The 25370-nt window shown below is 39.7% G+C and overlaps 1 long non-coding RNA gene across 1 annotated transcript in view; it reads right to left on the reverse strand.

Moving 5' to 3' along the window:
* LOC110267504 overlaps positions 19961–25370 on the reverse strand; it is an 8116-nt gene continuing 2706 nt past the window's right edge. The window contains exon 3 of the long non-coding RNA XR_002355226.1: positions 19961–20307. This is a non-coding gene — a long non-coding RNA (uncharacterized LOC110267504). The remainder of the gene's footprint in view (positions 20308–25370) is intronic.

Here is a 25370-nt window from a genome sequence, read left to right on the forward strand (position 1 = left end):
ATTGGAGAATTGAAAGAATTCTGTTTCAATCTCATCCTGAGATCTCTCTATTTACTTACTGCACAATTGAATTTCAGTTTCTGTTAATTGCTTCTTCTTCTACTTTCTCTGAAATTTACATTTCCTTTGCAATTGCTCTTGTTGGATCTAGGAAGGTATTGAGATCTAGACTTGGTTATCTAGTCTCTTGAGTCCTGAGATCTGGATTCCCATTCTCAATTTCTCTGTTTACTGCTTTTCAAGCTCTTTTATATTTCTGTTTTAGATCCGATTCAACCCAAGGCATCTTCTACTCTTCTGTGTGTTGAATTTTACTCTTCCTTGTTTAATTTCTGCAAATCCAATTCCCAATTCCCTTGACAATTCAAGCCATTTATATTTCTTGCACTTTAAGATTCTGCAATTTACATTTCTTGCATTCTAAGTTTCTGCCATTTAATTTCTTGCCTTTTAAGATTTAGCACTTTAAATTTCAGTTCTCTTTAATTTCATGCAAATTCCCATTCCCTTTATTTTCCATGCAATTTAAATTTTGCAAATCACGAATCTCTCAACCAAATCTTGATTCGCTTGACTAAATCAACCACTAAACTAAAATTGCTCAATCCTTCAATCCCTGTGGGATCGACCTCACTCCCGTGAGTTATTATTACTTGATGCGACCCGGTGCACTTGCCGGTGAGTTTTGTGTCGGATCATTTTCCGCACATCAATACCTTCTTCCATTTGTTAGAGTTGACTAAATAAGATGAATTAATCATTGTACGACTAGGATAGAAAGCCGATGATCTCAATTCTTGCCATGAATGTCTCTCTTTATTACTTGCCTTCTTTAAATATTTCCTTGATTTATTTTTCTTGTCATTTATTTTATTGCCCCTCTTATCAATCAAAACCCCCTTACATCCTTCATAGCCAATAATCATACACTTCATTGCAATTCCTTGTGAGACGACCCGGAGTCTAAATACTTCGGTCATAAATTCATTGGGGTTTGTACTTGTGACAACTAAAATTTTTGATTGGGAGGATTGTTTGTTGGTATAGAACTATACTTGCAACGAGAATTCATTCATTTGAGGAAATTCTATACCGACACGACAAATCTTCTTAAATCATTGCCCTTCCTCTAACAATCAACAATTATTCTATGCATGCATACACATATCATGAGGTCTTTTCTTGGGTTGTAATGGGGCTAGGGTCAAGGTAGGGGTATATATGCATGGATAAGTAGGCTAGAATTTGAATCTTTGATTAACCTAAGCGTCCCACCTAACTTATATACAACCTATACATTCGAGTATCAACCTAACTACTCATTCCACACTTTTCCATATACTCACGTGTTCACCTTTGGTCACTACACATATGCATTGATGGTTATTGAATCTTGCTTTGGGGCATTTTTGTCCCCTTTTTTTCTTTCTTTCTTTTTTTTCTTTTTCTTTGTTTTTTTTCTTCTATTTTTTTTCTTTTTCATTGTTCATTTTTCTTTTCTTTTTGTGTTTCTCTTTCTTTTCTCTTCTCTTGACGTATTTATATACAAAAATACCAATGCATATGGCTTACACATTCAATAGACATATGAGTATATATCCGTTCCCCAATATTTTCTGAAAACATGCTCTTACCTCAACCAATGTCCCCCGTTTCCCACACTTGAATGACACACACACTCTAGCCTAAGCTAATCAAGGATTAAAATAAGGATATTTATGGTTTTCTGCTTTTGGCTTGTAATGTGCTAAAATTGAGACAAGTGGGTTAAACGTAGGCTCAATTTGGCTAATAAAGGATGTTGTAAGGTAAGGCTATTTGGGTAAGTGGTTAAGTGAAATGATGGCCTTGATAAACCCCTATTTTATGATTCATCTTGTGCTCAAATAAGTGTTTTTATCAATTCTTCACCCACTTATTCATAAGATTTGCATGGTTTTATAATTCCTTCCTTATTTTATGATATATGTGAAAACATGTTTCCTATGCTTTAAAAATATTAAATTTAATTATCCTTTATTACCATTCGATGCTGTGATCAGTGTGTTAAGTATTTCCAGGCTTTATAAGGCAGGAATGGCTTAGAGGACGGAAAGGAAACATGCAAAATTGGAAGGAACGCATAAAATGGAGTTTTGAAGAAAAGGGACAACGACGCACATGCATGGACGACGCGGACGCGTGCCTAGCGCAAAACGCAAATAATGCGTACGCGTGAGTGACGCGTACATGTGACAAGGAAAAACTCCAAATGACGCGAACGCGTGACCCACGCGCACGCGTGACGGACGTCACGTGCAGAAAATTGCAGAAGTCGCCCCCAGCGATTTCTGGACCCTTTTTCGGCCCAAATCCAAGTCTAGAAACACAGAATAGAAGTCAGAGAATGGGGGAATCAATAACAACAATTCATACAACATTCATAATTAAGAATTTTAGGTTTTGGATGTAGTTTCTAGAAAGAGAGGTTCTCTCCTCTCTCTTAGGTTTTAGAATTAGGATTTCTTTTACTTCATGGTTATCACTCCATTCCAGGTTCAATATTCCTTTAATTTATGTTTCTCTTTTACTTTTAGTTACTCTAATGCTTTTACTTGTTAATTACTTATGTTGCCAAATTGGCTTATGAATCTTTCCATGCTAGATTTGAATATTCTATTTAATATAATTTGAGGTATTTCAAATTTATGATTGTTTTATTCTATTTATGATACTTTCAATTTAATTTAGATTTTTCTCCTTTTGGTTTTGGTTAAGTAATTGGTAACACTTGAGTTATCAAACTCAGCAGTTGATTGAAAATTGAAATTCTCACTGATTGATTTAGATCTCTCTAAAGCTAGTCTTTTCACAGGAGTTGACTAGGACTTGAGGATCAAATTGATTGGTCCACTTGACTTTCCTTTATTTAGTAAGGGTTAACTAAGTGGGAGCGATAAATAATTCTCATCACACCTAATAAGGATAATTAGGATGGGATTTTCAGTTCTTACACCTTGCCAAGAGCTTTCATAATTATTAATTTATTTCTCTTGTCATTTAATTTACTTGTTCTTTAATTCAAAAAACCCCAAAAACACACCTTTTTCCATAACCAATAATAATTCATACTTCCCTGCAATTCCTTGAGATACGACCCGAGGTTTCAATACTTCAGTAATAAATTTTATTGGTTTTGTTACTTGTGACAACCAAACTTTTCTACGAAAAGATTCTCTGTTAGTTTAGAAACTATACTTACAACGCGATTATTTTTACAAAATTCTGAATTAGCAGAAATCCAATCGTCATTCCTCAATCACATACATGCATTCATACACACAATAATGGACATATAGAGTACAGCAAATCGAGGATTACACTCGTAGAGGGAGAATAATGCACACAAGAATGAAGACAAGTGGTTATAAAATGTAACCACATAATGGGCTCAAGCCTTACTTGCTTGTGTTCTCAACTCTAAAACCATGTTCCAAAATACATTTCCCATGCAAATTTAGCAAAATAAATCAGAAAATTTTCAAATTGGTAGGGTTGTCCAAGAATTGCCCAAAAATGATAGTTTCTTGAGAAGAAAATCATTACATTAACCAAGTAGACCTAACAAAAGATAACTAACATGCAAAAGGTATTCAAAAAGTAAAACCTAACCATGCAATCTATCTTAATTACCTAAAGAAAAATCAAAGTTTATTAGGTGTTACCTATGGAGGCCGGTCGAATGACCTCCCCACACTTAAGAGTTTGCACCGTCTTCGATGCTATTGGTGAAGCGCAAGGGGCGATCGGCCTTGTAGCTTCCGTTGACCACTCCATCCAAGCTATCTCCACTCACGTTCGAGGTGGAAGTGGAAATCTACGGTTCCTCCATAGGTGGGGTCATACAACTCAAAAGCTTCTTTATGTAAGCAAACCGGCGTTGGTTCCGTCGTTCATATCGGTCCACCTTCCTATGGAGATCTTCAAGGCGTTGGTGGGATGATCTTGGTTGTGCAGATGAAGTGGTGGGAATGCCCATGGGATTGGCTATGTCAAGGTTCCCGGTGTACGTCGGAGGCTTGAGATATTTTTCGGATGGGACGACATCGCCGTCCATCGAAATTAGCAACTTCCGGTCCTTAGTCTCTCGAGGAACACCGGCTGCAGCAACTAACTCGATTACCAAGGCGAGGAAAGGTAGGTTTCCCCTAGCATGGACACGTCCCATGGCTTGTCGAATGAGAAGAGAGACATTGACTGGTTTTTCGGTAAGTATACACCAAACCAACAAGGCGAGCTCCGCGGTGATGGATGACACATGGGTGCTTGGTAGCACATAATGGGATAGAATTTGGGCCCGCGCCTGAGCTTCCACAGTGAGGTAACGTGCGTCAATACCCTTGGGCCGAAATCTCATTCTCCCTTGAATCCAAAAAGCTCCCGGGTTGGCAATTACCCGGAGAACGGCATCCCAAACGAAGTTGAAACCAAATTTGCAATGCTGCCTCAAGGCCTCTTAGTAGGCGTCTATCCCATCCACCAATGGTCCAGTCTGAAGTGCTCCTTGAATAGCTTCTTTCGTGATGGAGACTTGCTTCCGACGCACAAATATGGATGTGAGAGAAGGTGAGTGGAAGTTGGAGTAAAACTCCACCACCCATGAGAGAATAGCCTCATGCGGTCTTCTCAAGAGGAACCCCCACTGTCGCCACTCAATGTGGGGTATGACAAACTCAATAATGTGGGCCGGAGGGTTGAGAAGAGGTTCCGGGTGATAGTTCTTTTCAGCTAAGAGGGGGAATATGAGCTCACAATACCAATTGGGGAACTTAATAGAGTCCCTCGCAGGGTTGTCCTTCTCTTGTTCATCAATCTTAATGATGCTCCTCACCTTTTTAAGGAAGGGCTTAGCCGTGGGTTCTTGGTGCGCCTTAGTGGTGGATCTTTGAAGCGCCTTCTTAGTAGGCGGCTTCTTTAGTGCTTTTCCTTTATCTTTTGTGAAAACCATATTTAAAAGAAGGAAAGAGCACACATGAAACTCAAAGAAACACTCATGGAGATGTCATGCAAGTGGTAGAGAGAGCCACAAAAAGATAGGTGTCTTGGAGACATGATAGTTGCAACATGTAAGCAAGACAACAATAGGAAGTAATGGCATGTCACCTAGCATGTGATGCAAGGGTGGTATTAGCAGGCAAGAAAATGCATGAGAGGCATGTACCCAAGCATCAATAACAAGAAGCAAGTCATAAAGGTGAGCTTGTGCAACAAGAAACATAAAGAATAATAGGTTTAATGCATATAGGAGTGAGTAAGTGAGTGAGAAAGGCACTAAGTGAAGAGCATTAGGTCAAAGATGCAACAAAAACTCATAGGTGCCTTTCAACAAACACTTGGTGTGCAACCCTTAAACAACAAATAGATGAAAGAAATGAGACAATGTAGCATCTCACAAGGCAATACCCATCATCACAGAGTACCACATATTGCAAAGAAATCGAATAAAACAAAGGGATCCACCAATGCCATAGAAATCTCCACTCCCAACACCCATGAGAAATGGAAAAAATGAAAGAGGAAAAAGCAAACAAGTAAGTAAACATGAATGAAGCTAACTAAATAGAAGAATAAAGAAATGCAACTAAAGAAAGAAGAAGGAGGAGGTAAAACAAAGAAAAAGGTAAGATGAGAGTGCCTTGTGAGGGAGGAGAAGGTAATGGAGAATGTAAGTGAAAAGAGAGAGGAAGAGAATTGGGGGAAGAGAGGGAGGGACCCGTCGGAAGTGGTGGTCGACGGTGATACGTGCCACCGGTGAAAGGGGCGGAGAGAGGTTGATAGTGGTGGTTGAAGGGATAGGGAAAGTGGGAATAGAAGAAGAAGATGGAGATAAGAGAAGAGGGGTAGAGGGATTTGAAAAGAGGCGCGCTGTAGGTAAGTTGCATCGCTAGATCGACGCACGCGCGCCCTCCACGCGTACGTGCGGATGTGCATGAAGGTAGTAGAGATGTGGAGGCGTCGCCCACGCGTACACGTGGGCAGCAGAAGAAGATTGGACGTGTGTGCGCCAAGTGCGCGCACGCGCAAGAGGTAGTTGTGCTAGTGGTACAATGTGGGCTTGAAACTCGCACAACTCTCTGGTCTAAGTACTAGGAGTTGGCTGCAGTAGGGTCGACGCACACGCGCATAGTGCACCAGTTTGCATATGGCCGATGGACGCGCAGGTGTCATGTACGCTTGCGCGTGAAGGGTGGGTGTGCTCCCAGCACGGTGTAGGCGCAATGTTTGCGCAACTCTCAGGAAAAATCTACTAGGAGGGCAAATTGCACACTCGACGCGGATGCGGCAGGCACGCTTACGCGTCAGTTCGTAAACTAGCAGTGGGACGCGTTCGCGCCAGGTGCGCGCACGCGTCGCTTAGGTTAGGCGCGGGGCATAGTGTCATCCCAGAATTTGCCTAAGTCTCTGGAAAATGTGCTAGGGGTGCATGTGGCGTAGTCGACGCAGAGGCGTCGCCCATGCGGACGCGTGGTTTGCGCATGCAGAATCAAGGACGCGTACACGCCAGGTGCGCATACGCGTGAGAGGGGTTAGGCGTGGGGCTCAGTGCTGGCCCAATGCTCGCATAACTCGCTGGAATTTTATACCAGGGGCTGTGAAGACCATCGACGCGTACGCGTCTAGCACGCGCACGCGTCTCCCCCCCTCCTTTTTTTTCGGACATGAAGAAGTGCCTTGTTCTCACAATTTCAGTAGGCAAGCAAACTACATATTTAAAAACTCCATATACTACTCAAAATGGGGTGTTTTCTACCAACTCAAAATCCACATATTTAAAATCCATGCAATTCTTCATGAATATCACAACTAGCACAATAAAATCTATCTAAACAAACTGAAAAGCTAAGCAATCACCAAATCAAGGATGGGTTCAAGAGTATATACAAAAGAAGGAAAAAGGGTAGATCTCACCATAGTGGGGTGTCTTCCACCTAGCACTTTTATTTAATGTCCTTAAGTTGGACGATCACTAGCTCAATTCTCTTTGCCATTAGGTACATCTTCCAAAAGGAACACCTCCATCTTCTTGTTGCTTTTCATCTTTTCACCAAGATACAACTTTAGACGATGCCCATTAACCTTGAAAATGTCGGAGCTTGAAGGATGGCGCAAATGATAGACTCCGTATGGCTCTATTTTTTCTACAATATAAGGCCCTTCCCATCTTGACCTTAGCTTCCCGGGTATCAATCTCAATCTTGAATTGTAGAGGAGGACTTGGTCATCGGCTCTAAATTCTTTTTCTCTTATGGTCTTATCATGCACGGCTTTCATCCTTTCCTTGTAAACTCTAGAGTTCTCATAAGCTTCAAGTCTCAAACATTCCAATTCCACTAGTTGTAGCTTTCTCTCAATTCCGGCCCCTCCCAAACTTGAATTGTACTCCTTGACGGCTCAATATGCCTTGTGCTCTATTTCCACCGATAAGTGGCAAGCTTTGCCATAGACCAACCGAAAGGGGCTCATGCCAATTGGCATTTTATATGCCATTCAGTATGCCCATAGTGCATCGGTGAGCTTAGCACTCCAATCTTTTCGATGAGGCTTCACAATTCTTTCCAATATGCGTTTAATCTCCCGATTGGAAACCTCAGCTTGGCCGTTCGTTTGGGGGTGATAGGCTGTAGCTACTTTATGTATGATGCCATATTTCTTCATGAGTCCTTCCAATCTCTTATTGCAAAAATGTGAGCCTTGGTCGCTCACGATTGCTTGTGGCGACCCAAATCTACAAATTATGTTATTTCTCACAAAGGAAAGGACCACATTAGCATCGTCCGTTCGGGTGGGTATCGCTTCCACCCATTTGGACACATAATCAACGGCTAGTATAATGTAGAGAAAATCATTAGAATTTGGGAATGCCCCCATGAAGTCGATACCCCATACATAAAAAATCTCACAAAATAGCATGGTTTGCTGGGGTATTTCATCCTTTTTGGAGATATTACCAAATCTAAGACATTGAGAACAAGATTTACAAAAGAGAGAAGAGTCCTTGAAAAGTGTTGGCCACCAAAATCCACAATCTAGGATTTTCCTTGCCATTCTTTGAGGTCCATAGTGGCCTCCTCCCTCGGAGGAGTGGCAAGCTTCTAAGATTGATTGAAATTCAGTTTATGGGATGAACCTCCGAATTACTTGATCTGCTCCACATCTCCAAAGGTATGGGTCATCCCATACATAGTATTTAGATTCGCGTTTTAGCTTATCCTTTTGATGTTTGGAGAGATTAGGAGGAAATGTGCGGGATACCAAGTAATTGGCTATTGGCGCATACCAAGGAATGACTTTCGAGATTGCTTGCAAGCCCTCAAGGGAGAAAGAATCATTAATAGGAGTGGTATTGCTTTTGGTGTGTTCAAGGCAACTTAAGTGATCTGCCACTAGGTTTTGTGAACCACTCCTATCTTTGATTTCCAAGTCAAATTCTTGCAATATTAAAACCCATCTAATCAATCTCGGTTTGGATTCCTTCTTAGCCAACAAATACTTTAACGCCGCATGATCTGAGTACACTACCACCTTGGAACCAAGTAGATATGCTCGGAATTTATCCAAAGTGAAAACTATTGCCAAGAGTTTTTTCTCGGTGGTAGTGTAGTTGGATTGGGCTCCATCCAATGTTTTTGATGCATAGGCTATGACATACGGATTCTTATCCTCGCGCTGTGCTAGCGCGGCTTCCACGGCAAAGTTTGAAGCATCACACATTATTTCGAATGGCCGACTCCAATCCGGCCCTCGCACGATGGGAGCTTGGGTCAATGCCACTTTGAGCTTGTCAATAGCCTTCATGCATTCCTTGCTTAGATCAAATTCAACATCTTTTTGTAACAATCGAGATAAAGGCAATGCTACTTTACTAAAGTCCTTTACAAATCTTCAATAGAACCCTGCATGTCCAAGGAATGAACGGACTTCCCTCTCAGAGGAGGGGTAAGGCAAGCTAGATATCACATTGATCTTTTCTGGATCTACAGAAATACCATCTTTGGAAACAATATGACCTAAAATGATATCTTGCCTAACCATAAAATGACATTTCTCAAAATTTAGGACAAGGTTTGATTTAATGCATCTTTCCAACACTTTCGCAAGATTATCCAAGCATTGATCAAAAGAGTCCCCATAAACCGTGAAGTCTTCCATGAATACCTCCATGCATTGCTCTAGAAAATTCGCAAATATGCTCATCATGCACCTTTGGAAAGTTGCCGGTGCATTGCATAGGCCAAATGGCATATGCTTGTAGGCGTAAATTCCAAAGGGGCATGTGAATGTTATTTTTTCTTGATCCTCTAAAACAATGTGGATTTGAAAATACCCTGAGTAACCATCTCGAAAGCAATAATAAGGTTTACCAGATAATCGATCTAGCATTTGATCGATAAACGGTAGCGGAAAGGGATCCTTCCTAGTGGCCGTGTTCAAACGCCGGTAGTCGATACATACCCTCCAAGAGTTTTGCACCCTCGTAGCTATAAGCTCCCCGCTCTCATTCTTGATTGTGGTCACCCCGGATATCTTTGGCACAACTTGGATGGGACTTACCCATTCACTATCCGAGATAGGGTAAATGATATCCGCCTCTAGTAACTGGGTTCCCTTCTTCTTGACAACCTCTAGAATGGTAGGATTCAATCACCTTTGAGGTTGTTGAACGGGTCTAGCTCCTTCCTCTAAGAAGATTCGGTGCTCACACACTTGGGGGCTTATACCCACTAGATCCGCCAAGCTCCATCCTATTGCTATTTTGTTCCTCCTCAAAACATTAAGTAACTTCTCTTCTTGTGGAGGAGTGAGTTCCCTTGCAATAATTACCGGGAACTTGTGAGCTTCAACAAGATAGGCATATTTTAGATGGGTCGGTAGTGGTTTCAATTCTATATGTGGTTCTTGACTTGGCATTTGAACTTCTGGTTGATTCGGATGGGTATGATGTTCTCTTCACATTGATGGGGCTTCCCACACTTGATTCTTCAATCTTCTCATCAATATTTGCACAATGCACTTCGGCCACAACATTGGCAATTAAGTCACACCGGAATATGGAATGATTCTCTGATGGATGTCGCATGGCCTCGTCAAGGCTAAAGCTAACAACTCTTCCGTCGATTTCAAAAGAATAAGTTCTTGAATAGACATCCAATTTAAATCTAGAGGTCCTTAAAAATGGCCTTCCAAGTAGGAAAGATGATGTCCTTTTGGATTCACTAGGTGGCATCTCAAGGATATGAAAATCATTTGGAAATACCAAACCCTTTATGTTTACCAACACATCTTCCGTAATACCCGTCACAGTTATTATGCTCTTGTCTGCCAAGACAAACCTAGCCGCCGACCGCTTCAACGGTGGGAGTTTCAATATATGATAAACGGAAAGAGGCATAATGTTAACGCATGCACCAAGGTTGCACATAAAATGAATGAATTGAACTCTATCTATGGTACAAGAGACTAAGCAAGGCCCCAGATCACCACACTTTTCCGGTATTGCTCCCATCAAAGCCGAAATAGAACTCCCCAATGGTATAGTTTCTAGCTCATGGATTCTATCTTTGTTCATACATAAGTCCTTAAGAAACTTTGCATATTTAGGTACTTGATGGATAGCATCAAAGAGAGGGATAGTTACCTCAACTTTCTTGAACATCTCCACCATTTATGGGTCAAGTTCTACACGCTTCTTAGTCTTTCTTGCCAATGTAGGAAATGGAATTGGTTGAGCCACTTCCTCTGAGACTTGCTCATCTCGAGATGCTTCACTCCTTGGTTGAGGGACTTTATCTTCAACTACCTCATGTGCTTCATCCTCCTCTTCAATTCCTTCTATCTCAACCACAACCTCTTCTTGAGCAACTCTTATTGGGCTAGGTGCCTTTGAATTTCTCTCTTTCAATTGAGTTCCGGACCTCAAGGTGATGGCATTGATGCCACCCTTGGGGTTGGATAGAGGTTGAGAAGGTATGGCACTAGAATTTGGGGCTTGAGGAGTGGAGGTAGACGGTGGCTCCATTCGAGCAATGAGGGCTTGGAGGGTAGAAGTAAGGCCGGTAAGGCTTGAGGTAAGTGTGTTTTGGATTTCTTTTTGCCCTTGGAGTATGGATAGGAGTGTCTCATCTTGATTGGAGGAAGGGGAAGGAAAGGTGATTTGAGGTACTTGTGATTGGTTGGGTTGAAGTGGTTGCCTATGAGGTGGTAGGTAGGGTTGGTAGTTTCTTCTTTGGTTTGGTTGTTGATGTGGTTGGTTTTGTGAATATCGGTTTTGTGAATTATTGTTGCTCCATCTTTGGTTTCCTCCATTGTCCCTACCTCCTTGTTGATAATTGTCCCGTCAACCTTGGATGGAATTATCTCTCTAACCTTGATTAAAGTTGTTACTCCCTTGGTTGTAATTGCCTCCTTGTTGGGGGTACCCTTGATTGAAATTGCCCCTTGTGAATAGTATCCTTGATTAGGGCGATCATAGAAGGGGCAACCATAGAAGTTATGGCTAGCCGCCAAAGTGTTATCTTCTTGGAGGCTTGGGCATTCATCTGTATAGTGGGAGTAGCATGAACAAATATCGTATATTCTTTGGGGGACCAATTGTTGGCTTTGTTGTTGTTGAGGAGGTGGTGGAGGTTGTTGTTGATGGAATGGAGGTTGTTGTTAATTCACTTGGAGTTGCTTTAGAAGACTTGTCATCTCACACAAGGTTTTGGTAAGGGTGGTGGTCTCACCACTAGAAGAGACTTCATTAACAGCTCTAGGGTGATTGCTTCTTTGTCTAGCATGCAAGGTGGACTCGGCCAAGTCAGAGATCAATTGCCATGCTTCCTCCGCCGTTCTATATTTTGTCAAAGAACCATTGCTTGAAGCATCTAGGAGGATCTTGTCTTGTGGTTTCATCCCTTGACAAAAATAGCTTATTAACACAAGAGTGTCAATCATATGGTTGGGGCATGAGTCAAGAAGCTTTCGGAACGATGCAATTCACCTTGGACGATGCATGAAATTTCTTTTCGCAACTTATCGGTCACCAGCGCAGGAAAGAACTTGTCTAAGAACTCTCTTCTAAGAAAGTCTCAATCACCAACAATCTCACTTGGAAAAGAATAGAACCACTCCTTAGCTCTCCCTTCAAGAGAGAAAGGAAAAGCATACAACCAAACTGCAACTTCACTAGAGCCTTCCCGCCTAGTAGTAGAGCATACACCTTGGAAATCCTTAAGGTGTCTAATAGGATCTTGAGTGGGAAGTCCTTGATACTTGGGAAGAAGATTGATTAAAGCCATTTTAAGCTCAAAGTTAGCATTCAAGTCCGGATGACGAATGTGAGTAGGTTGAAGAACAAAATCTGGAGCACCGGCTTCCTTGAGAGTGACTCGCCTTAGGGCGGCCATAGTATCCGTACCTAGATCAGTGGAAGAGTTATTAGTAGTGTGTATAGAAGAGTAAATAGTGCCTTCTTCGAATGATGATTCGGAATCAACTTCGGATATGGTAGGTGAATTGGTAGGAATCTTTTCACCCCCTCCAAAGGCTAACCGTCTCTGGGCTTGTCTAAGATGAAGTAAAGTTCTTTCTATTTTCGGATCATATCTAGCTAAACTCAGATCGGGTAAAGAACGCATCATTCAAGGAAAGAGACAAAGAGCTCATGACAATCAAGTGTACTAAACAAAGAGTAATCCTAACTAACACAAACAATCAAGCAAAGTGCAAGTATGTACATATTCACATATCTACACTAACTAACAACATGACACTCATGTGCAACTCCCCGGCAATGGCGCCATTTTAATGAGTGATTTTATGCCGGTATAGAATTTATCAAGAAATCCAATCGTAGTATAGTTTAAACCGACACTCAATTCCACATCAAACAATCTAAAATCAATAATCGAGAGTATGAGTCTCGAGTCGTTCTCCCTAGGAGTGCTCCAAGAGGCACATTGTTGGTTAGGGAATGTATTAGTGTTTGAAGTTTCATATAAGAAAAGAACAAGCTAGTAATGTGAATGAAAATCAAATGATATAAAAGCCTTGGCTAGAAGTTAGAATTGGACTCCCTATCATCATTATTTCTATCAATTGTAATCACAATCAGTTATTGCTTCACTTAGTTAACCTATAGTGTGAAGGAAAGTCAAGTGAAAGTAATCAATTTGGATTCACAAGTCCTAGCCTAACCCTAGGAAAGTCTAGCTTTAGTGACATGCAAATTAATTAGCAATTTCCAATTGATAATCAACAAAAGATATTAATACTTCAAGTGTCTCCAATGTCTCAACTTCTAAGCAAAGTAAGAAAAGTCTACTCCATAGTTAAAGTTGGCATTTTCTCAAACACTTGGAGAGCAATGATGAGAGGCATTGTAAAATTAAGAATGAAATTGAATTCAAAGGTGTCCACTACAAGAGATTAACAACAATCAAATAATTGAAGGCTAAGAACTTGAATTACCTCAATGTATCAATAGAAATAGAAGTAACAACATCCAAAAGCTAAGATCCACAATTAACTTGAACAACAAGAACTAATTTGAGAGTATAAGAATCTAGATCTACAATTGGAAGCAAAGTAGAAGTGAATTGACAATAGATCTCACCAAATTCAACAAGATAATCCCCAAATTTGAGAAGCTAAACCCTAGAGAAAAGCTAGATAGAAGTTGGAGTTTCTCTCTCTACCAAAATGTAACTTCCAACTAAAAATCTAAAAATGAGTCAATAGATGTGGATCCCTTCAATCCTTGGTCTTCTTATGCCTTTTCCCGCTAGAATTCTGCTCCAAACTAGGTCTATAACTGCCCTGAAATTGCTTGCCATGTTTTCTCTTTAAAAGTCACGTGCGGCATCGATGCATACGTGCACAGCACACGTACGCGTCTCTGGAGCTTGTACAATCCAAGCGCACACATTAGGCGTGCGTGCGCATCCCTGGGGATCTGGCCTAGCCATGAAAACGCACCGGCTTTGGCTTTGGCTTCCTCGCGCCGACCTTGGTGGTGTGCATCCACGTGTACGCGCAAGGCACGTGTACGCATCACTGCCCAAAACTCTAAAGCTCCATTTTTTATGTTCCTTTCATTTATGCATGCTTCCTTTCTCCCTTATAAGCCATCCTTGCCCTATAACTTCTGTAACCACTCAATAGACGGATCACGGAATTGAATGGTAATAGAGGAAGATTCAAATATATCTAATTTAATGCAAAAGATGCATGTTTTCATTCATGAGGCAAAGTTAGGAAAGGAACACAAAACCATGCACTTTTATATGAAGAAGTGTGAAAGATCATTGATAAAGTCCTCAAAATTCATACAAGATAAATCCTAAAAATGGAGTTTATCACCAATACAAAACAAGCAAAAACCATGGAAGCAATTGCTGGAATGGTTGCTGGCTCACATAAGAGGAACGAGCTTGTTCGAATTCGCCACGATTCTGAAACTGCCGTTAGTATTTCTTTTTATATTATATTATATATTCATAAATAGCTATTTTCAACGATGGATCTGAGTATCTTAAGTTCTTAACCTTTCATTATTACTGATAACTGTAATAAGTATATATCTTAACTTTGAAGTTAGTATGTGTCGGTTTCAATTCTTACCTATGCTTTGACTTTAGAAAAGTCACATAATGCGATTGATGTGAATGTGATGCTATTGATATGTTTCTTTTCATGGAGTTTTGTTTTGATGCATTACTTTAGTGTTTGTGAAATTCAGGGCATGGATTGGATCTATGTGTAGTTCATGAGGATTTAGATACGTATCTCTGAAATTGTCTATGTAGTATTTAGATACTCTAGAATTGAGAAATTAAAAGGTTACCATCTTTAGATCAAATGATCTGAGATTGGATATTTTTCTTATAGATCTATGTACTTATATAGTGATATTATTGCTAATTGTTTATGAATTGAACTTAACTTTTTTTCTTATTATACATCATAAAGATGTAATGAAGTCAAACTAATTTCCATTCTAAGATTCGAACTAGCCCTGCTTGAGCATTTTCTTTGGATGGTAAATGACTAGTTTTGTTTATCAGTTTATAAAAGTTTGATGAAGCTAATCTGGTTTAAATTCTACTAATGTAATTCAACTTGTTCATGCCTTTTATTCTGTAGCCTAAATCCCTGAAGAATTTGAATGGAAAGATATGTCAAATTTGTGGTGAAACTATTGGATTAACAGACAGCGGCGATGTCTTTGTTGCTTGCAATGAGTGTGCATTTCCAGTTTGTCATCCTTATTATGAATACGAGCGAAAGGATGGGAACCAGTGTTGCCCCAGTGTAAGACTAGATACAAAAGGCACAAAGGTAGTTTACTTTGGGCATATGTGTTTTCTTTTTTTCTGTTTTGGACACTGATGATCCTTTGTCTTAACTTTGAATTGAACTGAAAGAATCATCTTTGGATTTCCGGGAGTCCTAAAGTGGATGGAGATAAAGATGAGGATGATGTTGCTGATTTGGAGAATAAGTTCAGTTATGGCCAAGGAAAGGCCAAGCCACGGCCGCAGTGGGATGAAGATGCTGACATCTCTTCCTCTTTAAGACATGAACAACCAATTCCACTTTTTACTTATCGACACCAAGTAATGCATCAAACTTGGATTTTTAGATTCTAACTATAATAACTTATTTCCCTGGTTGGATCTTACTTCATATTGTGCATTTCCATGCTCTTGCTTCTATGATTAGCAATTTTCATAATCTTAAAGTAATAATGTTTAGTTAACTTCTCATACTACTTCATTTGCAATATCACTTATTGAACATGTTTTTGTACAAATTTCTAGTGAGACTACTACACCTGATACGCAATCAACTCGAACTACATCAGGCCCTTTAGGTCCATCTGACAAGGTTCACTCACTTCCATATGTTGATCCAAGGCAACCAAGTATGGGTTTGGCTTGAACTGATGATATACCATATTATATTTTCATGGTTGTTATGGATTCTTACTTGATAATATCTTTCTTATTATAGTTCCAGTAAGAATTGTAGATCCATTAAAGGACTTAAATTCTTATGGTCTTGGAAATGTTGACTGGAAAGAAAGGGTTGAAAGTTGGAAACTCAAGCAGGAGAAGAATGTGGTGCATGTGAGTGGTAGTAGATATAATGAGGGGAAAGGTGATATTGAAGGAACTGGTTCCAATGGAGAAGAACTTCAAATGTAAGCCACTACATATAAAAGTCACTAGTTATTTTTTTTTTGAATAAAATGGCGGGTCAACCCCCTTTATATGAACATCCTCAAGCACTAGCCTTATCACCACCTGCCAACTTTCTTCTCTGTTGATGCTCTGCAACTTTGTAATCTACCACTTCGTGGAACAGGCTTGGGTCAAGCACACAGTTCTCACACCCAAATACAGCAGCTTGAACACTTGCCATCAGTTTTGCTATCTCCCTTCCGGAAAATCCTTCGATTTTAGCTGCTGCTTCCTTTATGATATCATCAGTCAATCCTTTAATTTCTATCTTTTGCGGGTTTCCTTTGAACAAGCTTTGAATTAAACCTGACTTCCTCGATCCAGCTTGGGCTATGAACTTGTCCAAATAGAGCTTAAGAAGTTTAAAGCGCTCTCCTTCCCCGGGTAAGGGGAATTCCAAGACCTCATCGATTCGATCTGCCACAGTTGAATCAAGATCACCTGGTCGATTTGTGGCAGGTGCAAGGACTATGTCTTTAGACTGGTCGCTAGTTCAGAAGAGAAGAGAATTTAGTGCACTTCTTTATGCTTCACTCATATAAGTCTTGTTTCGCTCGCACAAAAATGCATCGGCTTTATCAATGAAAAGCAATAAACTCTTTTTTTATTTCTTAGCCCAATCAAACAACTGGTGTATTTTTGTTACTAAAATTGGACATTTAATTCTGTAGAATTGCTTTCAAATTTGTTAGAGCTCACATTTTATTTTGTTCATATATTCATGGTTATATTGCATTCTTCTGTTTTGCTTATAGAAAGAACATAGAAATTTTCAATACTTAAGCTATTGCCTGTTTGAAAATCAATTTCTTCTACTTTAATTCTATGGCAGATTGTCTTAATCAAAGACTTTGTAAGGAGAACAAGTTAGAACACTAGCTGACCAAACTGGATCAATAAGCTAACATTTAATTCAACCAAATTCAGTTATATTAGTTAGCAAGCTAGTTTCGTTAAGTTGAGCACTGTGATGGATGCCTGATGCACAGAAAACTTGTCTCGCAACAAATTTCCTTCGGCAAGTGTACCAAATTTGTCGTCAAGTAAAAACTCACAATAGAGTGAGGTCGAATCCCACAAGGATTGATTGATCAAGAAACTTTAATTAGAGGAATGTTCTAGTTGAGCGAATCAGAATTTGAAGTGAGAATTGCAGAAATAAAATGGCGGGAAAGTAAATGGCAGAAAAAGTAAATGCTAGAATTAAAGAACTGAAAGTAAATGACTGAAAGTAAATTGCAGAATTGTAAATGGGAATGGGGGAATTGCTCATAAGAGTAAATAACAGAAATTAAAGAGAATGGGTAAGATCAGAAATGAGGAGTTCATTGGGCTTAGGAGATGTTGCATTCTCCGGATCAATTTCATTTTCATCTCTTCCTCAATCAATGCACTCATTGACTGGAAAATGAAAACAAAGATGGAGAATACATGTTGAAACTAGAGGTGCAGAAAAAGTAAATACAAAGAGTAATTCTATGCCCACAGGCTCCCTATATTTTCCAACTCTCCTTATTAATTCAAAGCTACTCCTATATATACTACTCTTCTACTCTTCTAGTTGGTTCTTCAAGTCTTGGGTCTGGGCCTTTGGATCTTGAGTTTGAAGCAGTTATCTTCTTTATTGGGCTTGGCTTTACTTGCAGAGAGAAAGTGTGAAGTGGGCAGAGACTTTTGCTCAGGACGTTAGTGATGTTAACGTTCAGTGAAAATATGGGTTCGAGAACGTTAGTGACATTCAACTTTTTTACTAACGTTCCTTACCCAAGTAAGAGCCACGTTAACCTCAACGTTAGTGGCACAAACGTTGCCACTAACGTTGCCTCTTTGTCCTTCGCGCACGTTATTGGGACTCAACTTTCCCAATAACGTTGAGAAGCCTCCCCCTTCCCTACGTTAGAGTCCACGTTAACTTAGTTAACGTGGCTCTTCTAATGTAGGCGTGCCAACCTTTGAGAACGTTAGTGACACTTAACATTGTTACTAACGTTCCAATGTGCCCTTTAGCTCCCACGTTAGAGTCCACGTTAACTAGGTTAACGTGGCTTCTAACATGGCCATGCTAGCCATCTCCAACGTTAGTGACAAAGTTGAGTGTCACTAACGTTGGCTCAACATTCCCTTATCCACGTTAGCTTCCACGTTAACTAAGTTAACGTAGGAGTTAACGTGGCTCATGGTGGCATGTGTGGGCTCCTTCCAACGTTATTGACAATGTTGGGTGTCACTAACGTTGGCGTCACCTCCCTTCTTCACGTTAGCTTCCACATTAACTAGGTTAACGTGGGAGTTAACGTGGCCTAGTGTGACTTGGCCAACATTAGTGATAATGTTGAATATCACTAACGTTCGCTTCCCCCCTTTCTTCTTAACGTTAGAGGCCACGTTAACTAAGTTAACATGGTGACTAACGTGGCCACTCATGAGCTTGGTCCAACGTTAGTGATAATGTTGAGTGTCACTAACGTTGGCTCCATTTCCTTTCTTCCACGTTAGAGTTCACGTTAACTTAGTTAACGTGACTCTTAACGTGGGCAATGATGGCTTCGAGAGCGTTATTGGCAATCACTTTTCTCATTAACTTTGCAAGTTACTCCCATTCCACGTTAGTGTTAACGTTAGTGTAACTAACGTAGCCACTAATGTGGTTCTTCTTTGCTTTCTTTGTCCTGAAATCAAGCAATAAAGTGCATCAAAGTTCTAGTCCAAGTCATGGGAAATGCAACATCCAATTTGTCCTTAAATTCATGCAAAATCCTCATGAAATCATGTAAAGTGCACAATGTATGCTTGAATCAAGATGTAAGTGAATATCTACTCAAAACTAGCTTATTTTCTAAGGAAATGCATGAAACTACCCTAAAAACAGTAAAGAAAAGGTCAGTGAAACTGGCTAAAATGCCCTGCCATCAATGCCTCGAGAAGAAAATATAAAAAAGACCAAACAGTTTCAGAGTGCATGGTGGAATCAATGGAAATTGTGTTTTGGAGCTGAAATCTCCAGTTCCCTATCCCTAGGATTTGAGATGGTGTTGTATTTAAGTATGTATTTCTGTAGGAAGAAATGAAAAAAAAAGAAAAAAGAATGCTTGTGTATATCATCCCTACATGAATTGTACTGTAGTATAGTAGTAGTAGTAGTAATAGTAGTAGGCTTCTTTTGTTAATAAATATAAACATATTTGGAGTAATTTAATTCAAAATCCAACTTTATTATTTGCAAGTCATTATGGATGGTAAAATCTTTAGTCAAAAGTATTAGCATAGATTTGGGTACTCATTAGTTGTAATTTGAAAGTCATGTGATATCTGAGCATGCATGCCTTCATGATAGCTCATCATAAAACTGCATGATTTCGAAGTTGAGAATGAAAGATTAAAAATAGTTTCGATGAATTTGCATATAAGCTTAGTGGTTCCAATAAAGAAGTACTGAAAGAAACATAGTTAATGAATCAATATCTCCAAATTGCACAAAAACCTAATGCATTCCATCATTTTTGATCGGTTATGTCTAAAAAATTACTGATAAAAAATTAATTCTAAAGCCCAAACTCATTTTTAAACAATGGAATTCCACAAAGCTCTCAAATTTTATAAAGAACACTTAACACCAATAAACAAGTTGTAGTGAGACAATGCCACAGGAAGAGAAAACCGTGAACATCCTTTAATGGTTTACAATCAACAGCAACAAGTAAACTACAAACTCCCACTATATATTTGAAGTATACGAGACACAAATACAAAGTCCAGCAATAACAATCATAACATCCTAACACTATATAACAACATTCTCTCCAAAACATGTAGGAAAAATAGGAGAATGGAGACCAACAATTCAAACTACCAAGACCTTAAAAGAGAAAAATGAATTAAGCATCATAAAACAAAACCGCATGAACCCCACTATTTCAATAGACATTCTCCAACAAGAAAGCTTTCAGCTACTGCATAAATCATAATAAATAAACTTCTACTGCTGCTTGCACTCTGGAGGTCACTCACCCTGTTGACCTTCACTAGCCGGTGCTCTTCCACCCTTCTGAAAATTTCCAGCCAATGTTGAAACAAGTTAGAAAGAAGAAACTTATGGGCTAATGAGCGGATAATTTATACGCTTTTTGGCATTGTTTTTAGTATGTTTTTAGTAGAATCTAGTTACTTTTAGGGATGTTTTCATTAGTTTTTATGTTAAATTCACATTTCTGGACTTTACTATGAGTTTGTGTGTTTTTCTGTGATTTCAGGTATTTTCTGGCTGAAATTGAGGGACTTGAGAAAAAATCAGATTCAGAGGTTGAAGAAGGACTGCTGATGTTGTTGGATTCTGATCTCCCTGCACGCAAAGTGGATTTTCTGGAGCTACAGAACTCAAAATGGCGCGCTTCCAATTGCGTTGGAAAGTAGACATCCAGGGCTTTCTAGCAATGTATAATAGTTCATTCTTTGAACGAGTTTAGATGACGTAAAAGGGCGTTGAACGCCAGTTCTACGCTGCTGTCTGGAGTTAAACGCTAGAAACAAGTCACAAACCAGAGTTGAACGCCAGAAATACGTTACAACCTGGCGTTCAACTCCAGAAAGAGCCTCTGCACGTGTGACATTCAAGCTCAGCCCAAGCACACACCAAGTGGGCCCCGGAAGTGGATTTACGCATCAATTACTTACTTCTGTAAACCCTAATAGCTAGTTTATTATAAATAGGATTTTTTACTATTGTATTAGACATCTTTGAACATCTTTTGATCATTTTTAGATCTCTAGACCTCCATGGGAGGCTGGCCACTCCGCTATGCCTACCCTCTATTCACTTATGTATTTTCATACGGTAGAGTTTCTGCACTCCATAGATTAAGGTGTGGAGCTCTGCTGTTCCTCAAAGATTAATGCAAAGTACTACTGTTTTTCCATTCAATTCAACTTATTCCGCTTCTAAGATATTCATTCGCACTTCAACCTGAATGTGACGAACGTGACAATCATCATCATTCCCTATGAACGCGTGCCTGACAACCACTTCCGTTCTACTTTAGATTGAATGAGTATCTCTTGGATTTCTTAATCAGAATCTTCGTGGTGTAAGCTAGATTGATGGCGGCATTCATGAGAGTCCGGAAAGTCTAAACCTTGTCTGTGGTATTCCGAGTAGGACTCTGGGATTGAATGACTATGACGAGCTTCAAACTCGTGAGTGCTGGGCGTAGTGACAGACGCAAAAGGAGGGTGAATCCTATTCCAGTATGATCGAGAACCTCAGATGATTAACCGTGCTGTGACAGAGCATTTGGACCATTTTCACAAGAGGATGGGATGCAGCCATTGACAAGGGTGATGCCTCCAGACGATTAGCCATGCAGTGACAGCGCATCAGACCATTTTCCAGAGAGGATCAAAAGTAGCCATTGCCAATTGTGATGTCCTTACATAAAGCCAGCCATAGAAAGGAGTAAGACTGATTGGATGAAGACAGCAGGAAAGCAGAGGTTTAGAGGGACGAAAGCATCTCCATGCATTTATCTGAAATTCTCACCAAGGATTTACATAAGTATCTCTATCCCTATTTTATTATAAATATTCGAAAACTCCATAACCATTCTATATCCGCCTGACTGAGATTTACAAGATGACCATAGCTTGCTTCATACCAACAATCTCCGTGGGATCGACCCTTACTCGCGTAAGGTTTATTACTTGGACGACCCAGTGCACTTTCTGGTTAGTTTTGCGAAGTTGTGATAAAAAGTTGAGATTACAATTGAGCGTACCATGTTGATGGCGCCATTGATGATCACAATTTCGTGGACCAAGTTTTTGGCGCCGTTGCCGGGGATTGTTCGAGTTTGAACAACTGACGGTTCATCTTGTTGCTCAGATTAGGTAATTTTCTTTTTGTTTTTATTTTCAAAAATTTTTCAAAAAAAAAAATCTTTCAAAAATTTATCCTTTGTTTTCGAAAAAAATTTTAAAATAAAAATGTTTTCAAAAAATTATTTTTCTTCAGAATTTTTAAGAATGAATTCTAGTGTTTCATGAAGCATGCTGAAGCTTGGCTGGCTGTAAAGCCATGTCTAATTCTTCTGGAATGGGTATGTTAGGCGTGTCATGTCTGAGTTACATACTAAAGCTTGGCTGGCTATTAAGCCATGCCTGACCCTTTGATTGGAGCTTTAGACTAAAGAGCATAAGATTCTTGGAATTCATATTAAAAATTTTGGAATCCTTATTTTTCTTTTTTTTAAAATGATTTTCGAAAAAAAAATAAAAGAAAATACAAAAAAATCATAAAATCATAAAAATCAAAAAAATATTTTGTATTTCTTGCTTGAGTCTTGAGTCAAGTTGAAAGTTTGGTGTCAATTGCATATTCATCTTGCATTTTTCGAAAAAAATTCATGCATTCATAGTGTTCTTCATGATCTTCAAGTTGTTCTTGGTAAGTCTTCTTGTTTGATCTTGATGTTTTCATGTTTTGTGTCTTTTCTTGTTTTTCATATGCATTATTGCATTCATAGTGTCTATACATGAAAAATTTTTAAGTTTGGTGTCTTGCATGTTTTCTTTGCATTAAAAATTTTTCAAAAATAAGTTCTTGATGTTCATCATGATCTTCAAAGTGTTCTTGGTGTTCATCTTGACATTCATAGCATTCTTGCATGCATTCATTATTTTGATCCAAAATTTTCATGCATTGCATCATTTTCATGTTTTTCTCTCTCATCATTAAAAATTTCAAAAATCAAAAAAATATCTTTCCCTTTTCTCTCTTAAAATTTCGAAAATTAGATTTGACTTTTTCAAAAAAATTTAAAATCTAGTTGTTTCTTATGAGTCAAATCAAATTTTCAATTTAAAAATCTTATCTTTTTTCAAAATCTTTTTCAAAAGAAAAACCCTGCAATAGTAGAGGTAAATTATATGGGTGAACCTTATGGAAACACCTATAACCCATCATGAAGAAATCATCCAAATTTCTCATGGAAGGATCAAAAGCCTCAACAACGCTTTAATAATGGTGGAAGAAATAGGTTTAACAATAGTAAACCTTTTCCATCATCCACTCAGCAACAGACAGAGAACTCTGAACAAAATACCTCTAATTTAGCAAACTTAGTCTCTGATCTATCTAAGGCCATTGTGAGTTTCATGAATGAAACAAGGTCATCCATTGGAAATTTGGAGGCACAAGTGGGCCAGCTGAGTAAAAGGATCACTGAAATCCCTCCTAGTACTCTCCCAAGCAATACAGAAGAAAATCCAAAAGGAGATATAATCCTAGATACTGGGAAGGATGAGGATGAATTCATCATCCTTGGAAGACCCTTCCTAGCCACAGCAAGAGCTGTGATTGATGTGGACAGAGGAAAATTGATCCTTCAATTAAACGAGGACAACCTTGTGTTTAAAACTCAAGGATCTCTCTCTGTACCCATGGAGAGGAAGCACAGTAAGCTTCTCTCATTGCAGAGTCAACCAGAGCCCCCACAGTCAAACTCTAAGTTTGGTGTTGGGAGGCCACAACCAAACTCTAAGTTTGGTGTTGAACTCCCATATCCAAACTCTAAGTTTGATGTTGGAGAGTCTCAACAATGCTCTGAACATCTGTGAGGCTCCATGAGAGCCCACTATCAAGCTATTGACATTAAAGAAGCGCTTGTTGGGAGGCAACCCAATTTCTATTTTTATTGTTTTTCATGTTTTATTAGGTTCATGATCATGTGGAGTCACAAAATAAATAAAAAGATTGAAAACGGAATCAAAAATAGCAGAAGAAAAATCACACCCTGGAGGAAGACCTTACTGGCATTTAAACGCCAGTAAGATGCATCTTGCTGGCGTTCAACGCCAGAACAGAGCATGGTTCTGGCGCTGAACGCCCAAAATGGGCAGCATCTGGGCGTTTGAACGCCAGAATTGCACCCTGGAGAAGAGCTGGCGCTGAACGCCCAGAACAAGCATGGTTCTGGCGTTCAACGCCAGAAATGGGCAACAAATGGGCGTTCAACGCCCAGAACAAGCACCAATCTGGCACTGAACGCCCAAGTTGTATGCAAGGGTATTTTGCATGCCTAATTGGGTGCAAGGTTGTAAATCCTTGAACACCTCAGGATCTGTGGACCCCACAGGATCACCTCAGGATCTGTGGACCCCACAGGATCCCCACCTACCTCCATTCACTTCTTCTCACCCCCCTTTCACACAATCCCATAAACACTCTTCCCCAAAACTCTTCACCAATCACCTCAATCTCTCTTCCCTATCACCACTTCACCACTCACATCCATCCACTCTTCCCCATAAACCTACCTCATAAACTCCACCTACCTTCAAAATTCAAAATCAATTTCTCACCCAAAACCCACCCTTATGGCCGAACCATACCCCCCTCCCTTCCCTATATATAGCCCTCCATTCTTCCTCATTTTCACACCACACAACCCTCTCTTCTCTTCTTGGCCGAATACACCACCCCCCTCTCCTCCATATTTTCTTCTTCTTCTTCATCTATTCTTTCTTTTCTTGCTCGAGGGCGAGCAACATTCTAAGTTTGGTGTGGTAAAAGCATAAGCTTTTTGTTTTTCCATTACCATTGATGGCACCTAAGACCGGAGAATCCTCTAGAAAAGGGAAAGGGAAGACAAAAGCTTCCACCTCCGAGTCATGGGAGATGGAAAGATTCATCTCCAAAGCTCATCAAGACCACTTCTATGATGTTGTGGCCAAGAAGAAGGTGATCCCTGAGGTCCCTTTCAAGCTCAAGAAGAATGAGTATCCGGAGATCCGACATGAAATCCAAAGAAGAGGTTGGGAAGTTCTAACAAACCCCATCCAACAAGTCGGCACCCTAATGGTTCAAGAGTTCTATGCCAATGCATGGATCACTAGGAACCATGAACAAATTTAGAACCCGAACCCAAAGAATTATCTCACCATGGTTCGGGGGAAATACTTAGATTTTAGCCCAGAAAATGTGAGGTTGGCGTTTAACTTGCCTATGATGCAAGGAGATGCATGCCCCTACACTAGAAGGGTCAACTTTAATCAAAGGTTGGACCAAGGCCTCATGGACATATGTGTGGAAGGAGCTCAATGAAAGATTGACTCCAA

The sequence above is a fragment of the Arachis ipaensis genome, chromosome B10 (genome assembly GCF_000816755.2).
Source record: "Arachis ipaensis cultivar K30076 chromosome B10, Araip1.1, whole genome shotgun sequence".
Classification (NCBI taxonomy): domain Eukaryota; kingdom Viridiplantae; phylum Streptophyta; class Magnoliopsida; order Fabales; family Fabaceae; genus Arachis; species Arachis ipaensis.